Genomic DNA, 24,449 nt, shown 5'->3' on the forward strand with positions numbered 1-24,449 from the left:
TGTGAAATATTGAAAACAACCGTATTCCAATTTATGTTCTGGTTAGCATTTAATGATTCATTTTTGCTGGACTACTCGTTTACATGCTAGATACTTGGCAAATCCGGGAGCGTTTGAATCCATTTTAAAGCATCATAGAAATCTTCACAGTGATGGTCAAATCTGAGAGGAAACCTAGATGGTAAATAGGAAGGTATTTGTTAAGCAGGTGGAGGCTGGGAAATATAACACATTTAAGTGAGCAGAAGAGAGTAGAAAGAGACCTTCTAAGCAGAGGAAAAGTTGGACTTTTCCAACTTTTCCAACAAAAGTTGAGTATGCAGGAATGAGATACTACAACATGTTCTGGGAGACAGCTCAATATTGATGAATCATAATGTTAGAATAGAGAAGAATTATATTAACACCAGAGAGAAAAGACAGTAAAGAAAAGCATAGGATTTTTATTTTTGATCCTATCTCTTAAAGATTTCCTGGAGCGCCAGGGTGGCTCAGTCGGCTAAGTATCCGACCTCAGCCCAGGTCATGATCTCACAGCTTGTGAGTTCAAGCCCTGAATCTGGCTCTCTGCTGACAGCTCAAAGCCTGGAGCCTCCCTCTGATTCTGTGTCTCCCCTTCTCTCTCTCTCTCTCTCTCTCCCTCTCTCTCTGACCTTCTCCCACTCGTGATCTCTCTCTCTCTCAAATATAAATAAAGCATAAAACAAAAATATTTGAAGATTTCCTATATATTGTAGTCTTTCAAGAAAAGTCAAATGAATGAATGATTGAACTGATAAAAATATGAAAGTGTTGAATCACCCTGACAAAATATTATACCAATTTTCTCTTCACATGCATTTACTCTACTTCCAGTTAGCTGTCTTCCTGTGACAGTATGGGCAACTTTACTTGAGATGTACACTCGTTTGGGTCTGCCAAGAAACAAATGCCAAGTGGGGATTAAGTACACCAAACCTTGACTGGGAACTGAACAGGAGAAAGCTCCGGGAGGCTTCCGCCACAGAGTAGGTCTGATGCCTGTGAATTGAGAGAGGGCAGGAAGGAGGATTGGGCAGGGAGAGTCTCGGACTCCAGGACAGCGGTGAGAAAGCTTTGGTCAAACCCGTAGGAAGGCTTCCAGCCAAAGTCATTGGCCAGAGTCCTGCATCTCACTTGATAGGCCTGCATCACACCAGTGCATATTTAGTCATTGGCTGGAAGCAGGCCATGGGAAGCAGAACTTGGCAAGAAATGAAATGGTGGATCCAGACAGGCAGCAGCTGGGACCCATAGTCAGCCCATCATACCCCTCACAGCAGGCGAGCTGAGTGGCATATTTTCATGGCTGCAACAAAAGTAAATCTAAATGGAATGTTCTCTGAAGACTGATTAAAAAACAGAATTAAAAATCATGTAGAGACCATGTTCCCAAAATATCAGAAAGAATCATCTGTCTCTTAATTGATCTTTTTTGTGCAACTATAGTTCCCTGTGGTCTCATAACAGAGCACAGAAAACAAAGCACAGAATTTCCTTGAAATCATGACTGGGGCATTACAAGAAGAGATTCTGAATCCTTATTATTAACAGTAGCTCTATTTTGGGGGGAAAATAGTTGTGATATATGCATGTAAAAACCTTAAATATATAATGTAATTGAATGAAACTTATACTGGAAATATTTTATGGTATTAATGAACTTAAGTCAAATGCACAAGGAAAATTAAGGTATTTAATTATGAACACTATTCAATTATTCCACTTCTCATTTGATTTCAACTGGTTTGAAAGAAAAAAAGTTGTTTTTGTCATAAGATGTATGTCAACATTTTTACTATTTTCAAAATCTTAGCTTTGGAGAAAGTATAACTTTTTGTAGATGTATGAATACTGTCTAATGAACACTAGAGAAACCAGAATTTAAATAGCATTAGAAAAGAGGGAGTTTATCAAATAAGATGAATAGAATTGGTCTCATTTGCAATAAAATGTTTTTCATTTATTCTTCTACATCTCAGAATTTTGGTATACATTTTAAATGTATGTATTAATGTTTTATTAGATAGATAGATATAATCTATATCTTATAATCTTAATCTATATATTAGATTGATTGATATAATCTATATATATAGATATAGATATAATCAGATTGGCTACATTTATTTGAATTAACATTGAGCTTCAAATTAATCCTATGTACAAACATAATATTTTGTCTTCATGCTTTAGTGTTATTTGGAATTTTTATCATTGCAACAGAATTTTATTTGTAATTATTGTTGTGTAAAAATATTTTGATTAACACTTGTTTTTTTTAGTGAAACCACATTGAAGAGATTAATATAATGAATCAAGCACTTATATATGATTCAGATAACAACACTGACAAATTCAGAAAGTTGTCCATTAGCAAGGTAATATCACAAGAGTGGGAATTAGATATAAGAAAGTCAGCGTTATGAGTACCAATATACATGTGTCAATTCTCTATTAAACAAATATAAATTGTTAGTAGATATTTTATAACTAAAATCTCCATGAAGAAATACTTGTGTAAAATTGCTGAAAAATTATATATTTTTTAGTACAGAACAAAGCAGATCTTTGTGGAAATGAATCTCCAAAAGATGTACATAGAGTATATACTGTTTCTCAGGTTTATTTTTTCACAGTGCTTACTTTAACACTGTCTCTCACTGGGACATGTGGAAATCAGCTTTGATTACCACGGAATATGTGAGTCTGTCTAGAAGTATGTGCATAGCTGCCAGGAGCTACCATTTTGGATGTCATTATATCATACATCAGGACAGCAGGTATCTATTACTGCTACTACTGCTAATCATTCATGTTATATGGCTTTCACTATGTGCCAGATCCTATCCTAAGTGTTCGACACATATAGACTCTTCTAATCCTAGTTACATCTCTCTGAGGTTCATGTTTTATTACTACCTTTGTGGAAGAGATGAGAAACCTAAAACACAGAGAGGTGAAATGACTTGCTGAGATCACAGAACTCATAAGCAGCTGGGCCAGCAGACTGGATCCAGATTATGGCTCTTCATGTACTGCCTCTCAAATACATCAGTAGGCTATCCGTTATTGGAGATTAGCTATAGCCATCTCTGTTATAATTCTAGGACATATGCTCTTCTTTTTCATCAGAAGTGTGATGTTCTATCTGCTTCTTTCTGTTTTTATCTCGTTCTGTACTCCACACATTTCCACTTCTGTGTCCCACTTAGATCCTATGGCTAAGATGCAAATTCTTGATCTCTGTAAGTGCCCGAAATATATTCTTTGAAAATGTAACCTTTTCTCTGAATTACAGTCTTTATCAACTGTATTAAAATTAGTAGAGCTATTTTTGTTTCTAGAACTGCAACTGCACAAATGTTGAAGTGGTGATATTTCTCCTGTATGAAAATTATCTGCAATACCCTCTTGCTGATGTAGGAGAGCTTTCATAAATATACTAATATTCCACTTCTCTTTTTTCTGTCCAATTTTATTCATTTAACAAATATTGATGGATGTCTACTATGAACAAGGTAGTGTTCTAGTCCCTTGATATCACTGAAAAAAAATAATAACTTGTTTTTGGTTGGCTTATATTGTAGTGGTGGGTGACAGATGTTGAACCATAAACATCATTGGAAGGTAAATTGCACTGTATATAAAAAGATATATTTCTAGGAAAAAATTAAAACATGAGAAAAAAATGATGATCGATGGGGTGATTGTAATACTGAATAAGATATAAAATTGAGTTTTGAAGGAGGGTAACCTTTGTGATGAATGTGATGGAGATGAAAGACTGAGCCCAAACTCAAAAAGATATCCTACAGAAAAATGTTCCAGACTGAAAGCTGGAAGAGAGGCCTGCCAGCAAAAGCTTAGCTGACATATGCCTAACACTGTATGGACACTATTCTTCTAGAATGAAATGAGAGAGGAGAGGAAGTAGGAGCCACAGTTCAAAAAGGCCATGGTGAGCGGGACCTTGAAGGCTATCATGAGGAATCTAGTTTCTGCAGTGAGTAAAATGGGGGGAACCACTGTAGGGTTTTGAACGAAAAAGAAGCATCAACTGACTAATGCATTTAAAAGATCACTCTGGCTTCTTGAGTGAAAGATAGAGTGGGGTCCTCAGGTTGGGTATCGGAGTCAAATCAAGGACAGCTGCTAGAAATCTACTATGTAATCCAGAAGAACAATGATATGCTTTGAATTAGAATAGGAGTAATAGAAAAAAATCAGTGCATATATGAGTCTATAGTTGAGGAGAGAGAGTTGAGAGGCAAAAAATAAAATAAAAAGACAAATAACATGTCATCAACATATATAATATGGTTTAAAGATATGGAATTAGATGAACGCATGGATGATGAGCTGAATGTAAATGGATAAAAGGGAAGGAGCAGGACTGAGGTGTGGGCCCCTGTAGCACTGAAAGTCTGAAGGAGGAGGAAGGACAGCAGTAGCTAAGCAGGAAGGTCTGGTGAGTTAGATGAAAGCCAGGAGATTGTGGCATCCTGAGAGCCAATGAACAATCCCATATGAATAATGAAGAAGTGTCCATTATAAGCAGAATCCTGTGATGCTCCTGTAACTTCTCCCCATCCCACGGTGATGAAGGAAATCCTGGCACCATGCATTGTAGCGACCTCTTCCTGACCCACATGACAGAGTTAGAAAAATAGTGGAGGCATGGTATTCCAGTAGCTTTGTTACCTGTCAAACACTTGTGCCATTTCTCAAAATGCTTTTACTCTGTGCTTATTTAACCGTTGTCCTTACACCACACCTGGCTCCTTTGGTCAAGGTTCTGCTGCCCCATTGATTTAAGCTCCTTAGCCATGATTTACATCAGGATGTGGGAAATGATCAATAAGATTTTCAGATTGGCTAAAACCAAAGAAAAAATATAAAGCATTTAGATATCAACCTTGGATTTTCTTAACCTCCCAAATTTGGTAATAAATTACCTGAACCCAGTAGTTCAAGGTCCTTTTGTCTCCTTGAAATTTTAATTTAAAATTTTGTTAAAATCAATAAAAAGAATTATTAGCTTCACATTGTAGCATTATAGCTTTATAATCTTATCCCACCTCTGTCTTTCTTACAGAAAGAACTCTGTATAAATGTATAGGATGGTAAGAGATTTAGGTAGTGATGATATTGAAATGCCATGGCCTCTGCTTCCTAGGAAGTCCTCAGTGTACTTCTGTATAATTGCAGTAGATAGGAGCAAATATAGGACAACTAATCATTATATCTTTTCTACGATTACACTCTCAGACCCAAAAAGAACATTTTTTTGTGCTCTCTATGTATGTGATGACTTTGCATATTCTGGGCTGGAAAAACACATTCTGAAGTACTTATTTTTCAATTAGTTCAAGAATGATTCTCTGCATCTTGGTTTTCTTATTGAGGCTATCCAGAGGGCATCTTCACCTTGCCTTTCCCCAGTATAATTACTGTTATTATCATTAGGTGAGAAATAAACTATTTTTGATTGAACTGCAATTAGTATCAGTGTTTAGTATATAGATATAAAGTGAGAAGACTATATAGAAACATTTTTACGATTGCATTCATGTACTAACAACTAAAGAAAATGGAATATACCATTATAATTTAATTTTTAAATGCACTCTATGGATCTGCTTAAGGAGTAAGAATTTTCAAAAACCAAAAATACTTTAATAAAACAATTATATTTTGTATAGACAATGATTTTTCTGCAGTATTTGTTCATAAATGGTCAATTGAATAAAGTTTTCTGGATTCTTCCTAGCTTATCTTCAAGTTAACTTGTATAATAAAGTAATGAGCTCTCATTAGAAGAGGTCAGGATTTGAGCTTTGTCAGAACTTTGGGCAGAAGAGCACATTTGGTTGAGATCTGCAACAAGTCTAACATTCAATTATTCATGTTTCAGTAAAGTTGTGAATTTCAAAATGGCACCCCCAAAGGGAAATAACAATTATTTCATGAATAGCTTCACTTTTTAACATTAAAAATTAAAAGAATAAATTTACACCGTGACTTCTTGGCTGAAGTAATCCTACTTCATTTTTCACTTCAGATTTTCCTTTTGCATGTTACAATAAATTTTTTAAATGTATGATTTGATAAAACAGTCAATGCATTGCATTCACATTTCCCTCTGGAAAATGTGTCTTTTAAAGAAGGTATTCCAGAGAAACATTACTTATCTACAAAATGAAAGGGCAACAATATAAGTAACAAAGAAATGATCCTGAACTCGAATTCAGGATGCTGGCTATTTTTTAGAGAAAGTTAAGGGAATTCAATTGGAAGAGATCCACGGTGTCTGGAGGCAAGGGTCTATTTCCAACCCAATGTTTCATTTATCGAATAGATAATTCTTTCTCATTTTAAGTGATGTTTGTTTAATTTTTAGCTTTGTTGACTTGACCACCACCTGTTCTCCAGGAGAGGTAATGGTAAATATTTTCTGTGATTAGATAGATTTGACAAGTATTTTGATGGGACTAGGTAGTAGTGCTCATCTTATTTTGAAGAGGAAAGAAACTAACATGCTGTGCACTAATAAATTTCATCATCATTAAAAAATAAAACTTGATATCTTATAAAACTTCAGGGACTCAGCACATGCTAAGTGTAATGGAGTTGATCACCCTTCTTTGATTATGCCCTCTTCCCAGTTCTACTAACTTCCTTGTTCTCCCACGGGTCCAAATTAGCCATATCAAGCTGTACTTGCTCCCTGAGTGATTCATAGAGCGCACTGATCATCAACTTCCTCACACAGTTAAATGCACCAAAAGCCCAAAACGCCATGGTTCGTCATTGGGAAGTGATGCATTATTCAAAGCAGACATCTCTATATGCTTTGTCAACCTCATACAATGAATTGGACTCAGAAAGCATGGCTCGAAATCCCAGCTTTACCACTTATTTGTCAGGTTTCAGCAAATCATTTTACTTGTCATTCTAAAATTTTTTAATTATGTTTTTTGTTTAATTTTGAGAGACAGAGAGAGATAGCACGAGCAGGGGAGGGTCAGAGAGAGGGAGACACAGAATCCGAAGCAGGTTCCAGGTTCTGAGCTGTCGGCACAGAGCCCAATGTGGGCCTAGAACTCACGAACTGTGAGATCATGACCTGAGCTGAAGCCGGACACTTAACCGACTGAGCCACCCAGGCGCCCCTTTACTTGTCTTTCTAAATCCTTTGTGGAATAAGCATAGTGTCAATAGTGAAAACATAAATGTATTTCTCTGAAAAACAACTTCCTGTTACCCAAATCAGATTCAACATATCGCTGTGTTGTGAAGATTAAATGAGATAATATATGTGAAAGTGCTTGGTACATACCAAAGTACTCCACAGATAAGAGCTATGTATGATCTCTGTCTTTCTTTTTTAATTTGACTTCCCACTAACCAGAGTTTCTGTCATTCATTTCAAAACCTTGTATTTCTTTTCATAATCCATTTATTTGTAAATGTTATCTTTTTTGGAGATGATAAATGTCTTTCAGAAAAGTTGACATTTAAGTTGTATAATAATTCTAATCGCAAAATGAACCAACTTTCAGTGAAATAAATGAATCAAATGGCATGCTGTGGGTTAAATACCTGATACTTAGAAACAAATAGTACTCACAATAGGTCTCCATAGGAGATAGAAATATTTATAAGGTTTGGGATCATTTATTATGGAAGAATGAGCCTGGGAAGTTTGGAGAAAAGTGAGAAATATCTATTTGGAGTCTTTCTTACTCTGAGCCTGGTATTTTTGCATATTTAGGTTTCGACTTAGATATAAACCATATTTGTTCCATTTACTATTAATATGCATAATATTTTTCAATTTCTCTTTAAAATCAGAAAATTAAAATGTGTAAATGAAGTTCCTCAAATTATGGAAAAAAAGATACTAACAGATTATCATAGAAATGAGGAAAGACTCAGGATTAGAGGGGTCACATGAGTAAAACTACAGACTTTACCAACCTTGAATGTACGTGGTATTAGCTCATTTGATAACAAACAAAGTCCTTTTTTGGTAGAAGTAGAGTTTAATAAGAATGTTTCAGGGGTGACTGGGTGGCTCAGTCAGTTGGGTGTCTGACTTTGGCTCAGGTCATGATCTCACAGTATGTGAGTTCGAGCCCCACATTGGACTTTTTGCTGGCAGCCCAGAGCCTGGAGCTTGTTTCAGATTATGTGTCTCCCTCTCTCTCTGCCCCTCCCCTGCTCCCTCTCATCTCTGTCTCTCTCAAAAATTAAACATTAAAAAATTTTTTATAAATGTCTCAGTGAGCAGGTAAAGATGTTATTCTAATAGACTAAATAAAATCAGAATATGCCATCCTCTGGTATTTGACTGAATAAAAGAACATATGTATATGTATTCCATATATATGTGTTTATGTACAAAGCAATACAAAATAAAAATAGTGCCTGTAACAAGGGGGTCACAGTTACGTTGGTAGATGCTAAGGGAGCAAGCATATCCATGGTTTTTGCGTACCCCAATTGTCTTTGCACATTGCCTAAAACACAAGAATAGGCTATTTCCCATGTGTGAAACCTCCCACAATTTAAATATAAATATATTTTAAGGTAATTTTAACTTCTTGAGAACTAAATTATAAAGCAGTAGGAATGTTTTTCCTTATTTCTGAAATCACCCTAATCTTATATTAAGAGTGTTTTGTACTCAAGGATGCATCTTATTTTTTAGTAAGTTTAGCAATATTTAATTGTCATAAAATAACTAGTATATACTAAATGTGTACATTGAGATACATTTTAATAAGTAAATATACCCATGAGATTTTATCTACATCCATAAAACAAATAGAGATAATAAAGGTACCATCATTTCCAAAAGTGTTACCATAACATTTTATAATCTGCTCCTCTCTATTCTGTTTATTTTATCCATTTGTCTATCTTTTTGACAATGACACACTGTATTATTACTGTGGTTTTACAAATCTTGTTGATCTTCTTGGAACTCTGGGTTTATAGTTGTCATGAAACTTGGAAAATGGTCAATATTTCTTCAAAAGCTGTGTCTGCTCCTCACCTTTATCTCTCATCAGGCACCCCAGCCACACATACTTGGTCACTTAAATCACCCACAACTCACTGGTGCTCTGTTTATTTTTTTAGTTTATTTGAGAGGGGGAGGGAGAGAGAGAGAGAGACAGAGAAAGAGAGAGAGAGAAGAGACAGAGACAGGCAGAGAGAGAAAAGGAGAAGAGAGAAGTCCAAGCAGACACCCCACTGTCAGCTCAGAGCCTGATGTGGGGCTAGAACTCACAAACTGTGAGATCATGACCTGAGCCAAAATCAAGAATTGTACACCTTTTAAAAAATTTTTTATGGTTTTTAATTATTTTTGAGAGACAGTGTGAGCAGGGGAGGAGCAGAGAGAGACACACACACAGAATCTGAAGCAGGCTCTAGGCTCTGAGCTAGCTGTCAGCACAGAGCTAGACGCAGGGCTTGAACCCATGAACCGTGAGATCATGACCTGAGCCGAAGCTGGACGCTCAACCGACTGAGCCACCCAGGTGCCTCTCTCTGTTTACTTTTTAATTGTTATTTCTCTCTGTGTTTCGATTTTGAAAGGTCCTACTGATCTGTTTTCAGCTCACTAATCATTTATTCTGTAGTATATATTTTCTTTTTAATCCCAACACATGTAATTTTCACAAAATATATGGTAGTTTTCATTTTTAGAATTTGGATTTGGGTATGTTATACTTCTGTGTCCCTACTTAACTTTCTAAAAATGTGGAGTACCATTAAAAGAGCTGTTATGTTTTTGTCTGGTGATTGTAACTGACAAAGGTCAGCCAATTCTAAAATATTTGTCAGTTCTGAGTCTGTTTTGATTTTTCCCATTATGTATATTATTTCCCTGCTCCTTTACATGTCAAGTTGATGGAAGTCAAATATTGTAAATTTTTACCTTTCTGACTGGATATTTTTGCATTCCTATAAATATACTAGAGCTTTCTCCCCTCTGTGGATACAGTTAATTTACTTAAGAGTTTGATACTTTGGGTCTTGTTTTTTCATTTTCTAGGTGGGACAGACCTATATTGATTACTCTGGGGACTCTATCCTATTCCCTATGAACTGTGAAGGTTTTAGTCTGGCTGGTAGGAATAGACACTATTGCTGGCCCTGTGTGCCTGCTGAGCATGGTCATATCTAATTTCATCAGTTGGTTCTTGCCTGCCTAAAGTCCATTTCTCATACACATGCCTTCAGCAATATTCAGCTGAATAATCAAGAAAGATCCTCTGTGAATCTCCAGTGTTCTCTTTTTGTGCCTCTCTCTTCTATCTGGAGAACTTCAGTTGTCTTAGTCTTTCCAAACACTCTCTCTTCCTGGAAGTCTCAGCTCTTCTAGACTCTGCTGGGGTTGCTTTTTCCTGAACAACAACTTGAAAACTCTTTCAAGACAGTAAATTGAGGCAATCATATGGCTCCCCTGGTTTGCTTCTGAGCTCTCTCAGTCAGGCCTCTGCACTATACCACCCACGGCCATTGAATGGCCAACCTTTGTTTCACTTATTCTGTGCTTTGGTGGTTTCAAGTAAAAGGATCTATCTGGCCCGTTATTCCGGAAGTGGAAGTCAAATTTGAGAAGAATGACATTTTTCAGAGAAGAAGATAATTTACTTAAACAGTCAATTAACTTTATATCAAGACTTAAAGTATTTTGGTGGGGTATTGAAGAGCTAAAAAGGATACTGAAGTTACTTGAGAAAAAGCTGTGTGATACATCTAAATGTTGCTATAAAGAAGTTAAATGAGTTTTGGTTGCGTTTGGTTGATCCAAAAATTTTAAACACCAAAATAGAAATGATATGCATGTATGCAACTCAATTCAAATATGATGCATATGCAGTAAATGTTTAACCAGTGTTTAAAAGTATTTATTCAAAATTTATTTTAAAAATAATTGTAAACTGCTTTATTAGAAAATTGATTTTTACATTTTTAGTGGATCTCTTTGGGTCTGTTTAAATCTCATTCTTTCATTGAAAATAAGCTTTATTGATGAATTTGAAGGCATATATATATATACATATATATATCTCATTTTTAAAAGTGTACACATTGCAACTTTCTGATGTTCTCTAATTTTTTAAGTGAGAATTCTAAGAGAATCTCAGAAAGAATGACAAAAGCAAGTTTTCAGAAAAATGGTCATTTCTAGTCAGTAGTTAGCAGTAATGAGTCTATTTCTATAAACATATTCTATGTCGGACAACATCTGTAAAGAAAGCATACGAGAAACTTTAAGTATCTGGAAACAGGAAAATTATTTCCACTGATGGGCAGTTGAAATGCACCAGGAAGACAGAGAGAGTAATGGTATAGTATTTCTGTATTTATTTTGACAAACCTATGACAGCACCATTCTGTTCCTTGATAGACAAACATAATCTTTGAAATGTATTTGGAGATTCCTTGCACTTCAGCTTGTTTCTTTCAAGGCTGCCTTTGATCAAAAGCCAAACCCAGCTGAATGAAAAACAGTGTCTATTGTTCCTTGTTTATCATAGCTAACCTAGTTACTTTATCTTTTATTACTGGATTTTGATTTGTACTTGAATGAACATTAACAAAGCTTTAAACACCCATTGGATGGTCTGTTCATTCTGTTTTTAATCTTATCATACATTTATTAGCACTACAATAATTATTGTTCTTATTAAGAATAACAGTGCAAATGTTTTCACCTTATTAAATTTCAATTTTTTATAACAGACAAAAATGCCCTGAGCATATTCATGTTATAACTATAAGCCTTAATATCACCCTGTTAAATAGGTCAACTCTGTGCTCTTATAATTCCTCCATAGATTTCCAGTTAGGTTGGAAATAAGACAGCATATTGTTTTCTTGCAATTGTTTGCATCATAAAAGGAATTATGAATGCACATCTAATGAAATCCATATATTAGAATTCTTGCCACTTCTATACAGAAAGAGTACCAAATTTACTCTAAATTTTTTATTCAGCAGAAAGAACATTACAAAATACAAGTTTCTGGGATCTGATTCATGTATGCTAGCAGTATTAATTCAGATGGGAAAGTAATTGCATCTCCTATCTCAATATTAATATTTTGTGATTTGTTTTCATACCTAACCTAGAGAAATAAAATGTCCTACCACCATATATATAGAAATCTACTGTCGCTAAAAATAAAGGTCCAAGCCAAAGACTATACAAAGCTGTGTGTGTGTGTGTGTGTGTGTGTGTGTGTGTGTATTTCAATAACTGTCTTTACTTTCTCTGTTGAAGTCAAATTTAAATCATGTATCAACAGAACAGTATAAATGAATGGATATTTTAGGCATATTGAAAATTATTATATACTTTGCATTATTAGACACTTTGAGTTATTATGACTTTAGTTATCATCAGCCTTATACAAATATATCACTACACAATGTAATATACTTTAAAAATTAATCTTAACTCTGCCTTCTGACCCTGTTATATGTAAGAATTTGCACTATATATATATATATATGTATACAAAGCCAAGTATACATATATATTTGCAACTACCAAATAAATTCATGAATTACAGGTTTCAATGGTTCTAAAAATTGCTATAAATAACAACTATGACCACCTCTGGAAAAAACAAAATGAAACAAAGAAAGCAATAAACAAAAAATATCACCTGAGACTTCTACTCTCTTTCTGACAACATAGTTTATAGAAAATCTGAATTTAAGCTCTGAAAGAAAATGTACATTTAACCTAAGTGTCTCTATAAACTTTGTGAGATGGAGTTTTGACTAAATTTGTATGAAATGTAATGTGATAAAAGTTATAGAAGTTAAAGAGTGCTGTGGACTGAAATGTGCTCCCTCCACCAAATTCACATATGGGAGACATAGCTTGCAATGCCCCATATCAGTTACGGGGGCTTTAGGAGATAGTTAGGTTAACCAAGGTCATAAGGGTGAGGCCCTAATCCAAAAGGAGTGCCATGGCCTTCTAAGTAGAGGAAGAGAGGAAAAAAACTTCCCTCTATCCATGTTAGGACACAATCAGAAAGACCCTCCTCAAGGCAAGGAGAGAGCTCTCACTAGAACACAACCAACTTGGCCTCCTGATCTCAGATTTCCAAACTTCAGAACTCTGAGTAAATACATTCCTGTTGTTTATACCATCCAGTACATGGTATTGTGTTAAGAAACCCAGAGCTGTGACCAAGACAATGGGTGACACCAGATTATTTAAAAGCTCCTTTGTCATTAGCTAAAGGTCTCAAAAATGTGTGTGCTCATCTGAGGCGATTTAACCTAATGAATATTTGAAAAGTACTCTGTCACTGACTGGATCTGTGACCAGGGATACATCATTTAAATACTACATGTCTATATTTCCCATATTTAAATTCGGAATTGTCAAAACAGGTCATGGAATTCATATCCATGACAGTCAAATGTCTATTTAGTCCTCAGACATGTTTGTAGTACTAGGGCTTCTCAGCCACATGGACATGGCTTAAGGCCACTTTGGCGTCCAAATCCCCTAGGAGAGGAACTCCTGGTGATTATTTCAGAGGTTGATATCTAAGACTAAAATTTAATTAACATCATATTTTTTCCTATATAATATAAAATATGGAACTGAGTTATCTCAGTGGATCATAGAAAACCTATACTCTCTCCCAACTCATCTACTAATCTAACAATTTATTTGAATAAAAGCCATGTCAGATTATTGAACAAAGATCACTGTGTGTGATCATTACTTCCCCAGTGCAGCACTTTCAACTTCCCTCCAACTAATCATTTTTATAAAGGTATTTTTTACTCCATATTTCTCTATACGTAAATGAAGACTATTGAGTCCATAAATATAATTTCTTTTGTCTCCATTTTCCTCTTTCCATCACGATTTCCCCTCCTCTATTGAAGTCAAATGTAAATCATGCATCACAGTCCAGTATGAATGAATGGATGTTATTAGGCATGTTGGACATCATTAACACTTTGACTTTATTATGCCTTCAGTTATCATCAACCCCATGGAAATAGATTACTAGTAGAGATGTTTTAAAAATTAATCTTAACTCTGACTTCCAAACCAGCTTTAAGTAATGATTTGCACTATTATTTTTTGTATTATGTGCAGGTACAATTTTATCTGTCTGTCTTATTGTAGCTTTTAAAATGTGCAGAGCATGCCACTCTGTAGCATTTACAGAACCACATACAACTGAGGACTTACGTAGCTACTTTTCTGCTGCTGCTGATACTAGAAATAATGATGATTTTATTTGAAGATAGTTCAGGCCACATATCTAACGGCAGAACTGGAGCATGAAAATCCTCTGAAATTTTACACTAAAGCAAAGGATGAAATACAAATTATGCAAGGTTTGCCTTTGTCCACAATTTCCTTGTGGCAATCATCTGCTCTATGAAAAATCTTTAAGGTCTTTTCATGAAAGAATGCCTTTATGACAGCCCATTAAGCCGTCATTTCTTTCTATGTACTCTCTTCCTGTTTTCCAAATCTCCTCTGAATCCTGATGAAAACAACATTTCAAGTGATTCTGACAGTTTTCCAGAGGAAATCACACACATGTTTTCTGTGCACATACACTCAAACACACAGGGCACGATTTACAGAGACAGAGTAGCTCGGCGAGTTTGGTGGCTCTGAAGGAAAGTTAGATTCACTTATCGATTCACAGCCCATCATCTTCTACCAGTCACGGAAGTTCAGGGCTGAACACTGCATGAGTTACTTGTCATTTGGACCAAGAAAGAAATAAGAAATGATGTAAACCGATTTCCCTTGACAGGAGAGACACAGATGGAGACGACGTTTGGACCATATTGTCTGCTTTCGGGTCATCCCTGAAGCCATTAGCTATCATAATGATGAAACCGGAGTTATTTATTTCCCCACGATTTTCTGATGTGGCAAAAACAGTATTACATTGGGGGCCTGAGTTCTCCTCAGAGAGGTTGTGTTGTCCTTGAGAAGAAACAACACATGTGACAGAATATTTGTAGCTTGTCGAAGTAAAAAAATTACAAATTAGAAAGAAGAGACATTACGCAAGTTAAACAGATATTAAGGTTATTATCATGTAAAAGTAGACTTTTCATATCATTACTGATATATTTATAAAGGATATGAGCTTTTTGTGGAGTTCTTAACTTCTGGCCCTTTTAGTTAGTTCCTTTTTCTTTTAGACCATTATTTGACATCTTCTATTCATTTATTCTGTTGGTCAGACAGTGAACAAACATTTCACTGTACCAGGGCTGATGATATGCCAGAAAACAAAACAGATCAAAAAGAAGAAAAAAATGCCTGTACTAAAAGAGCCTGCTTCTAGTAAGGGAAACAGACAGAAAAAAGTGAGCATGAATCCATCATATGAATATTGAAAGATAAAAAGTGTTACTAAAGAATCAAAATACTGGCCAAGAGAGGTGGGGAGTGGGAGGAAGGTGAGGGGTAGAATTGCAAATCCCAGAGGTGGTCAAGAGAAGCTTCCCTGAAAACAGGACACCCGAGCAAAGTAAGGAGTTAACCATATGAACGCCTGCAGTAAGTGCTTTTGGGGAGGAAGAACAAGCCATAAGAAGGCCACGAGGTAAGGGTATGCTGGACTTATTCACAAAACAGCTGGAAGAGGAGTGTGGTGGCCGAACGAGGTAAAGAAGAGACAGAGTATAGGAGATGAGAACACAGCAACAGGAAGGCAACAGCAAAAAGGGCTTTTTAAGGCTTGATGAAGAATGTGGCTTTTATAAAAGTCTTAAGGAGAAGCCATTGCCAGGAGTTTGAGCAGAGTGTAACATAATCTGACCTTTAAAAAAAGATCCAAGTTAGTTAACATTCAGTGTAATAACGATGTCAGGAATAGAATTTGGTGATACCTCACTTACACATAACACCAATGCTCATCTCCACAAATGTCCTGCTTAATGCCCATCCCCCCTTTAGCCCATCCCCCGCCCAATGCCCCTCCCGCAACTCAGAGCTTGTTCTCTGTATTTAAAAGTCTTTTATGGTTTCCCTCCCTCTCTGTTTTTATCTTATTATTCCTTCCTTCCCCCTATGTTCATCTGGTGTTTTTTCCTTAAATTCCACATATGAGTGAAATCATGTGATAATTTGTCTTTTTCTGACTGACTTATTTCGCTTAGCCTAATACATTCTAGTTCCCATCCACACTGTTGCAAATGGCAAGATTTCATTCTTTTTGATTGCTTAGTGATATTCTATTATATATTTTCTTTATCCATTTGTCAGGTGATGAACATTTTGGCTCTTTCCATTATTAGGCTATTACTGATAATGCTGCTATAGACATTGGAATTCACATGCCCTTTTGAGTCAGCATTTTTGTAACCTTTGGAGAAATACCTAGTCATGCAATTGCTGGGTCACAGGGTAGGTCTGTCTTTAATTTTTTGAGAAACCTCCATACTGTTCTCCAGGGTGGCTGCACTAGTTTGCATTCCCAACAACAGTGCAAAAGTGTTCCATTTTCTCCATATCCTTGTCAACATCTGTTATTTCCTGAATTGGTAACTTTCTTTTTAGGCAATTGAAAAAGGGCAGGGTAGAGTCAGGGACTCAGTTAGGAGAGTTCTCAATACCCCATGCTGAAGAAAATAGGTATTGCATAAAGTAGTGAACAAATATAGATTGTGTTCTTAAGGCATTCTTTGTAGAAACCCAGGCCCATGAATATGTAATTGCTGATAGACTACTGCATGTAATAACTAACAAGTGTACTTAAACTGGATATTACTACCAAGAAGGAATGATCAATTGTGACTGGGTGGTTGATCAGTGAGATTGAGTTCCTCATGAAAGGAGAAACAAAACTTTTCCTCTTTAGGAAATTATATTTGCATTACACAAACTAAATTTGACTTTTGTCAATTGGTTCATCAATTTTCTCAAATACTAAATCAAAATATGCTAATATATCCTTGCTAAAGGTAATGGTTTTATTTTTCTCTAACAGTGCATTTGGCTCTAAAGGCTTGTTAAAGTAAACAAAAGCAAAAACAAAAACAAAACCATTTTCTATCTATATTCAAGAGAGATCTTTTCAAATACAAAGCATTAGATGTATTATAAAGGCAAAATGACCTATTTTCCTCTTATTTCTTACATATTTCCCCCTTGTCATTTGAGGTCTTTTTCTTCTTCTTGAGTAGCATCAAAGCGCATACCAATAATTCAGACTTGCAAATATTTACAGAAGATTAAGCAGGCTGTAAGAGATGTCAACCAACCCACATTTCACAGGAGAGAAACAGATTGTAAAGAAAATAAATTTCATGAATTATTGCTTATTGTAAGTCACCATTGAAAAGGCTCCATAATTCATTGCTTCTTATTGAGAATGTACTCATTCAACCACAATAGATGCTAATGTGTTGAGCTACAAAAGTCAAGAGTTGTTTGGTCATTTTCAAAATGCAAAACTAAAAGAAAAAATTGTGTTTTATTTTCAATTGTGTTTTATTTTCAATTAACAGTATTCATACTCAAAATGTCTAATTATTTTAATGTGGATAGAGTTACATTATAAATTATGTAACATCCATAAAATATATCTAGCATAAATTGTAAAGTATTATAAAACCAACACATTAGATGTTACCTATGACTTATTTTCAAGCACTCAGAGTACTATCCATAACATCATTGGTTCTGAAAAATGATAAATACAGCTTAAAGAAAGCATCTATTCTAGATACCAAGTACAAAATTCTCAGAATCACAAAAGCTTCCCATGTATATATTATTAATATATTTGTTTATATAAATGTGCCTTACTACTTATGTACTTAAACAGACAGTGCTTATATATAAATAACTATAAGTATAACATACAATATGATAGATATTTGCATCAATGAGTAATTAAATCTAATATTCAGGTTCATATGAAAATATTTTCCATCTAATTGTCCTTTATCATTTATCCTCCAAGAGTATAATTTGTGATTTTTCTGATAGCAAGAAATTAGAATTTTGTTTTTCCACTCAGACAAAAATATTAAAATGAAGTTAGGGTACTAAACATCTTCATGTATATAAATAGTTTTCAGTGGTAAAGTGGTCTCACTTGTCATTAGCTCTCTTGAAATAGTCAACCACATGGTCTACTAACATAAAACCATTCTCAGTTAACAAAGTTCAGAGTAGCTACAGTGATCTTATAGATATTAAGTCCAAATAAGACTGAGGAAAAATAAACTTGTTTCCATGGGGAAAAAAAACATTGGTTCTGAAAATACTTATCACATGCATCTGGCTTCAGGTAAATACATAGTTAACTTAATCTACTTGGGAAAATGGCCATTCACAGATTGCTTAAAAATGCAATGTTCCTGTGCAAGAGTGGATCTGATTCAAGCATCACCCTACATGTCCTTCAGCATGGCTGGATAGAGTAAACATCATGCTAAGCACATCTTTACTGGAGAAAGACTTATCTAATTAGAAGATAGTGTAAATATCTTTGCCACTCAATACCTGTGTCCTCTTGCATGATACTTGCCACTTGCTCCATTCTGTCTTCTAAATGCTACCTGAAAAGGTCAGTCAAGAAAAATAAATCTACTTGATAAGCACGAGAACAATGTTGATTAAGACTGCCTAGAACTTCTTAGACCACTGAAATGGAAATTATTATCAGGAATGCAAAACTGATCGCTAAATAGTACAGCCAACTTATTTCCATTAAGAGAAGTTCTTAATAAGATAGACATACAAGATAAAAACCAGAACACAGTTTTTCTGTACTACCAGAATATATTTGTGTCAGTTCTGAAAGTTGCGAAATGAAAAAAAAATATACATAGCTTTAATTAACTTATTTTTTCTGGTTTTCTTTTCATGAAGATTACATTCAAAATTCTCCAAATTCCACATATTTATATTAGGATTTTTGATAGTTTGACAGAAAAAATTCAAGTTACTATTTAATGGATGCAGAGTTTCTGTTTGGGATTGTAGAAAAGTTCTGGATATTAATAATGGTGATAGCTGCACAACATTATGGATGTACTTAATGACAGTTAATTCTGCACTTAAAAATGCACTGAAAATGGTAAGAAAGAAAGAAAGAATGAAGGGAGGAAGGGAGGAAGGAAGGAAGGAAATGTTCACATAGGAAAAGTAAGTATATGCACAAATAAATAGCAAAATAACTTTCATCCTTCAAAAAAACCTTTTTAAAAACTGTTTTTCATGTTTACTCATTTTTGAGAGACAGAGTATGAGCATGGTAGGAGCAAAGAGAGAGGGGTCACAGAATCTGAAGCAGGCTCCAGGCTCTGAACTGTCAGCACAGAGCCCAACATGGGGCTAGATCTCACAGACCACAGGATCATGACCTGAGCTGAAGGGGAATGCTTAACCAACTGAGCCTCCCAGGCACCCCTTAAAAAACAACTTTCTAATCTCCTCTCCTAATGCCTGTTTAAACTTAAGAAAGCATAAAATAGATACAAAAATGATTTATTTCGTTGCCTTTGTATATTTATCATCAACAGAAGTGTTATTTTATTTGTAGTGTGTTAACTTTTTTGGTATGTATTTAAAGATGCTGACATTTATATTTGCCCTGAATGCAGAAATCAAGTGAAAAGTGGGCACCTGGGTGGCTCAGTTGCTTAAGTGTCCAACTCTTAATTCTGGTTCAGGTCATGGTCTCAGATTCATGGGATTAAGCCACAGGTCATGCTCTGTGCTGACAGTGTGGTCCTGCTTGAAATTTTCTCTCTCTCTCTGCCCCTCACCTTCTCACAAAAATAAATAAACATTAAGAAAAAAGAAATGTAGTGAAAGAAATAAAAGAAAGAAAGGAAGGAAGAAAGGAAGGAAGGGAAGGAGGAAGAGAAAGAAAGGAAAAAAGAAAGAAAAAGAGAGAGAGAAAGAAAGAAAGAAGAGAGAGGAAAGGAGAACAATTTTCCTGTCTTTCCTGACCCTTCATTGGTGACAGAAACATCCTACTTGCAGATCTGCTAAAATTATTATTAAATAATTCTGCTTTGTAGACAATATTTGAAGCATTTCTTAAGTATGGAAAGAATAGTTTTATATTTCTTAAGCTAAGCACATTAATTAATATAAGAGGACATTAGCACTTCAGTAATCTCTCTTGATTACTATGAAAGTTTTTCCCACATATATCATCATCTAACAATAATTGGAAAGAAGACTTACAGGAAGTAGAGATATTAAAACCTGGGAAATACTAAGTGGCTAAGAAAGGAAGAAAGAAGGAAAGAAAGAGAAAGAAAGAAAGGAAGATAGGAAGGAAGGAAGGAAGGAAGGAAGGAAGGAAGGAAGGAAGGAAGGAAGAAAGAAAGGGAGAAAGAAAGAGAAAAAGAAAGAGAAAGGAAGGAAGGAAGGAAAGAAGGAAGAAAAAGAAATTGCTGGGCTTCATTGTTTACATGAGAAAAAGAATAGTATGAGATAACCACACCAACGATAACCCAAAAGGCAAAAGCACACATTTCAAAACCATGTAGAAAATATCAGAATTCTTTCCTTAGTCCTTGAACTGCTTTTGCAGCAGAAAGATTAGAGAAAAAGTAACAGGGAGGTCATTGATCCAAGCAATATTGATGATATCTCTACTTTGCAAATAAAAACATTGCCCTTGACTGAAGGAACCAACCAACTACCTGAGTATCTGTAGAGTAAAAGCTATTCAACAACAGAATAACAGAATAACAACTGAATAATAAATTTTGTGAAACACAGGAACTGAAAAAATGCTAGCCATGAAAAAGCTCCAGGAGAACAATGCATTCTTGTTTAAGGTCTTCCTCTTGACTCCCTTCTCTTTTTCCTTCTCTCCTACTTCCTCCTCCTGTCTATATTTTTATTAAAAAACACTTCACCTTCTCTGTGATAACATGGTACAAATATGGAAGTAGTACAAAAACGTACACATATATCGCTGCACCTCTGTGGTTCAGTTGGTTAAGAGCCCAACTCTTGGTTTCAGCTCAGATCATGATCTCATGGTTCTTGAGATCAAGCCCCACGTCAGGCTCTGCAATTGACATTGTGGAATCTGATTGGGATTCTCTCTCTTCCTCTTCCTGCTCACTTCCTCTCTCTCTCTTTCTCTCTCTCTCTCTTATTCTCTCAAAATTAAAAAAAAACATTTTTAAAAAATACAAATATGTATGTCAGTGGAATCTTTGTTATGTACTTCAATTGTTTCATAAATATACATACACCTAGTTTCTAGAAATCAGAATACTAATAGGTTGATAGAAAATATTAATTACTGCATCCCTTTTGCTCATTCACTATTTCTCAGCCTTGCTCCTCAGAGGTAGTCATTTTATTTTATTGATTCTTAATTTTTTTTTTAAGTAACCTCTACATGCAATATGTGGCTTGAACTCACAGCCTCAAGATCAAGAGTCATATGTCCTACCAACAGAACCGCCAAGCACCCTTAGAGGTAGTGATTTTAAATTCTTTTTTCCCCCTGATATATCTCCATGACTTTAAATAACAAAGAAACATTCTTGGCTGATCAGTTCAGGCCAGATCAGATCAGATCAATAGGCAGCTATTGACTTTTACTCTTGTCGTGGAAGTTTAGCTGTCTTACAGGAGAACTTACCTAAGATTTCCACCATTTCCCCATCCTTCCACAGTTGTATCTCAGTTTGTGAGATAATAACTTCGATATTAACTTTCTATGGTGAAAACTAAACATGAATTATATCTGGAGCAAGTGCATGCTAAATTACACTTATTTTCTTTTTTGTTTTTGTTTGTACTAGATATATAACTGTCTTTTTTTGTTTGCTGATATATTTTATGGCATTTAATGAGAAACTCATAGTATCTTAACCAAAGAAGGAAATTATAAAATATTCTATGCCTGTAATCTAAATGGGAAACAGGGTGGAGTTAAATTAAAAAGGCAATAACTTACATAACTTTTCACTGATGTTTGATAAACAGTTTCTGTGGCTGACAAGTTAATATAAAATGGTGTCTCAGATTGTGCTTCTCTAGAAACTGAACCTAAGTGCAAGTAGTTATACTTGAGTAGTGATCCAGGCAGCACCATGTGGGAGTTGGATACACAAGTCAGAAAAGAAAAGAAAAGAAAACCAGTACAGATGCAATAATGAGCAGGTTATTATTTTGTGGGACTGTGGCTTAGCCCCACAGGGTGCTTCTGGGAAACTGCCCAGAAAAGTCTTCAGAGTTGTGTCTCTCAGGGACACAAGTTAAGGGACTTACTCACCAACCACTTTTAGTTAATGGTTTAGAGATGTTCCCTGGAACATGAACATCCCAGTTCTTCTCACATACTCCTACAGGGTCAAGTGCTTTCCAGTGCTCAGAGACTCTGCAAGCAAAGAGTCATAAACATTTGCAGTAGAGGTCTGTTGGGTTAGCATACAGAAGAAGAGAAAGTGCAAAAGGGAAATAAGCGAAGCACCTAAAACATCTGCTTGCTCTCTTCTGCTTTCACATTCACGTGAGTAAAAATAAGCTAAGAAACAAAGACTCTTTGCTCCTCAAAAACCCCTGCCTCTCCCAGAGCCTCACAAAACACCTGCAATTGTATGTGGAATCTAAAAAACAAAACAAATGAACAGCAACAAGTAAAAAGACAAACATATTTATAAATATGGAGAACAAATTAGCGGTTGCTGGAGGGCAGGGGAGTGTGGGGGATAAGAGAAAGAGGTAAGGGGGATTAACAGCAACAAACTTCAAGTGATAAAATAAATAAGCCATAGGGATGGGAGGTTCAACATGGGGAATATATTCAATAATATTATAACTTCATGTGGTGACAGTTAACTACACTTACTGTGATAAGCATTTCATAGCGTATACAACTATCAAATCCCTATGTTGTATACCTGAAGCTAATATAATATTTCAATTGTGCTTCAATAAAAAATAAAAATAAAGTGAGTCTCTTATGGAACAAAAAATACAGTTTGCAAGGAAATGGTCTGTCGAAAGCTCATTCCATTCTTCATCCCTTTTTACTTCAGAGATCACGTATCAATCTTCGTGGGTCGCTGTAACAAAATACCTCAGTGTGGGTGGCTTAAACAACAGAAATTTATTTCTCACAGTTCTGAAGGCTGGAAAGTCCAAGATTAAGGGTCCAGCCAATTCAGTTCATGGTGAGGGCTCCCTTCCTGGCTTGTAGATGGCAGCCTTCACTAAGTGGGGCGTGGTGTGTGGGGGTGGGGATAAGAGAGGGCAAACATCCTGGTGTCTCTTCTTATAAGGATGCTAATTCTGATGGATCAGAGCTCCAGTCTGATGACTTCATTTAACTTTACTTCCGTAATGGCCTCAAATCCAAATAGAGTCACAATATGGGCTGAGACTTTGACATATGAATTTGGGGATGCACCCCTGTTTATTTAGTCCATAACATGTCACTAGAAACCTAACTGTTCCGGATCATTCTTTATCACCAGAATTTCCATTCCATAAGGTTCTCTACATCTTCTATTCAAACTCTTGAAATCAGTCCAGAGTACCAATCAATGATTACAGAATCCCCTACATCCTAAACTTTTTGTCTGATGTTTCCTTGCATGATTTTGCCAGAATTTGCCCCCATGAGGGACAAGGCACAGTAATTTATCTATATTCTCCCATCTATGCACACTCATACTCTTCTAGTTCAATACTTTGTCCCTTCTCTCTTTTCAAATCTTTAACACAATTTCCCCCATTTTCTCCTCCAGTTACTACCATGATTTCAATTTCACTGAGAAAATAGAACAATCAGAAGATAACCTCCACATTCAGCATCACATCTGCCAGGCTCTCCACCTGTCCCTCTTTCCCTCCTGAGAACGTGGAAGAACTGTCTTTACTCCTACAAAGAGTCAACCCTCCTCTTATGCAGGATAACCTATCCTGTCCCCTGTCAACCTCTCAAAACTCTCACCATAGCACTTCCACCCTCTGTCAAGTCAGTTCCTCCCTCATTGTACCATTTCCATCTAATACCTATAATCTTAAATATGTGTACACATACATGTATATATGCACTTATAAATGTACATATTAATAGAGTATTAATATGTATATTGAGTATATAAACATATATTATTAAAATGTGGAATATTTTCTTATATTGCTATAATATAGTATATCAATCATTATATAAGAATACATTACACTATTATAAATTTTAAAAATATGGGAACATATTCACATATATATTCATATATATAAATATGTATACACCTGTCTTCAACTCATTAGACTGCTATAAAAAATATATCATAGACTGGCTGGCTTAAATGAGGAATTCTCATTTCTCACCGTTCTGGAGACCAGGAACTCAAAGTTCAAGGTGCTGGCAGATTTGGTGTCAAATAAGATT

The 24,449-nt window shown here is 35.4% G+C and overlaps 1 long non-coding RNA gene across 1 annotated transcript; it reads right to left on the reverse strand.

The window, feature by feature from the left end:
- Positions 1–41: 41 nt before the first annotated feature.
- Positions 42–24,428, reverse strand: LOC115278460. The gene is made up of 4 exons (XR_003902917.1): positions 24,389–24,428; positions 22,326–22,430; positions 4,723–4,896; positions 42–174 (listed from the first exon to the last, which is right to left on the reverse strand). It is a non-coding gene; the product is annotated as an uncharacterized LOC115278460 (long non-coding RNA).
- Positions 24,429–24,449: the final 21 nt, after the last annotated feature.

This window comes from Suricata suricatta, chromosome 1 (assembly GCF_006229205.1).
Source record: "Suricata suricatta isolate VVHF042 chromosome 1, meerkat_22Aug2017_6uvM2_HiC, whole genome shotgun sequence".
NCBI lineage: Eukaryota > Metazoa > Chordata > Mammalia > Carnivora > Herpestidae > Suricata > Suricata suricatta.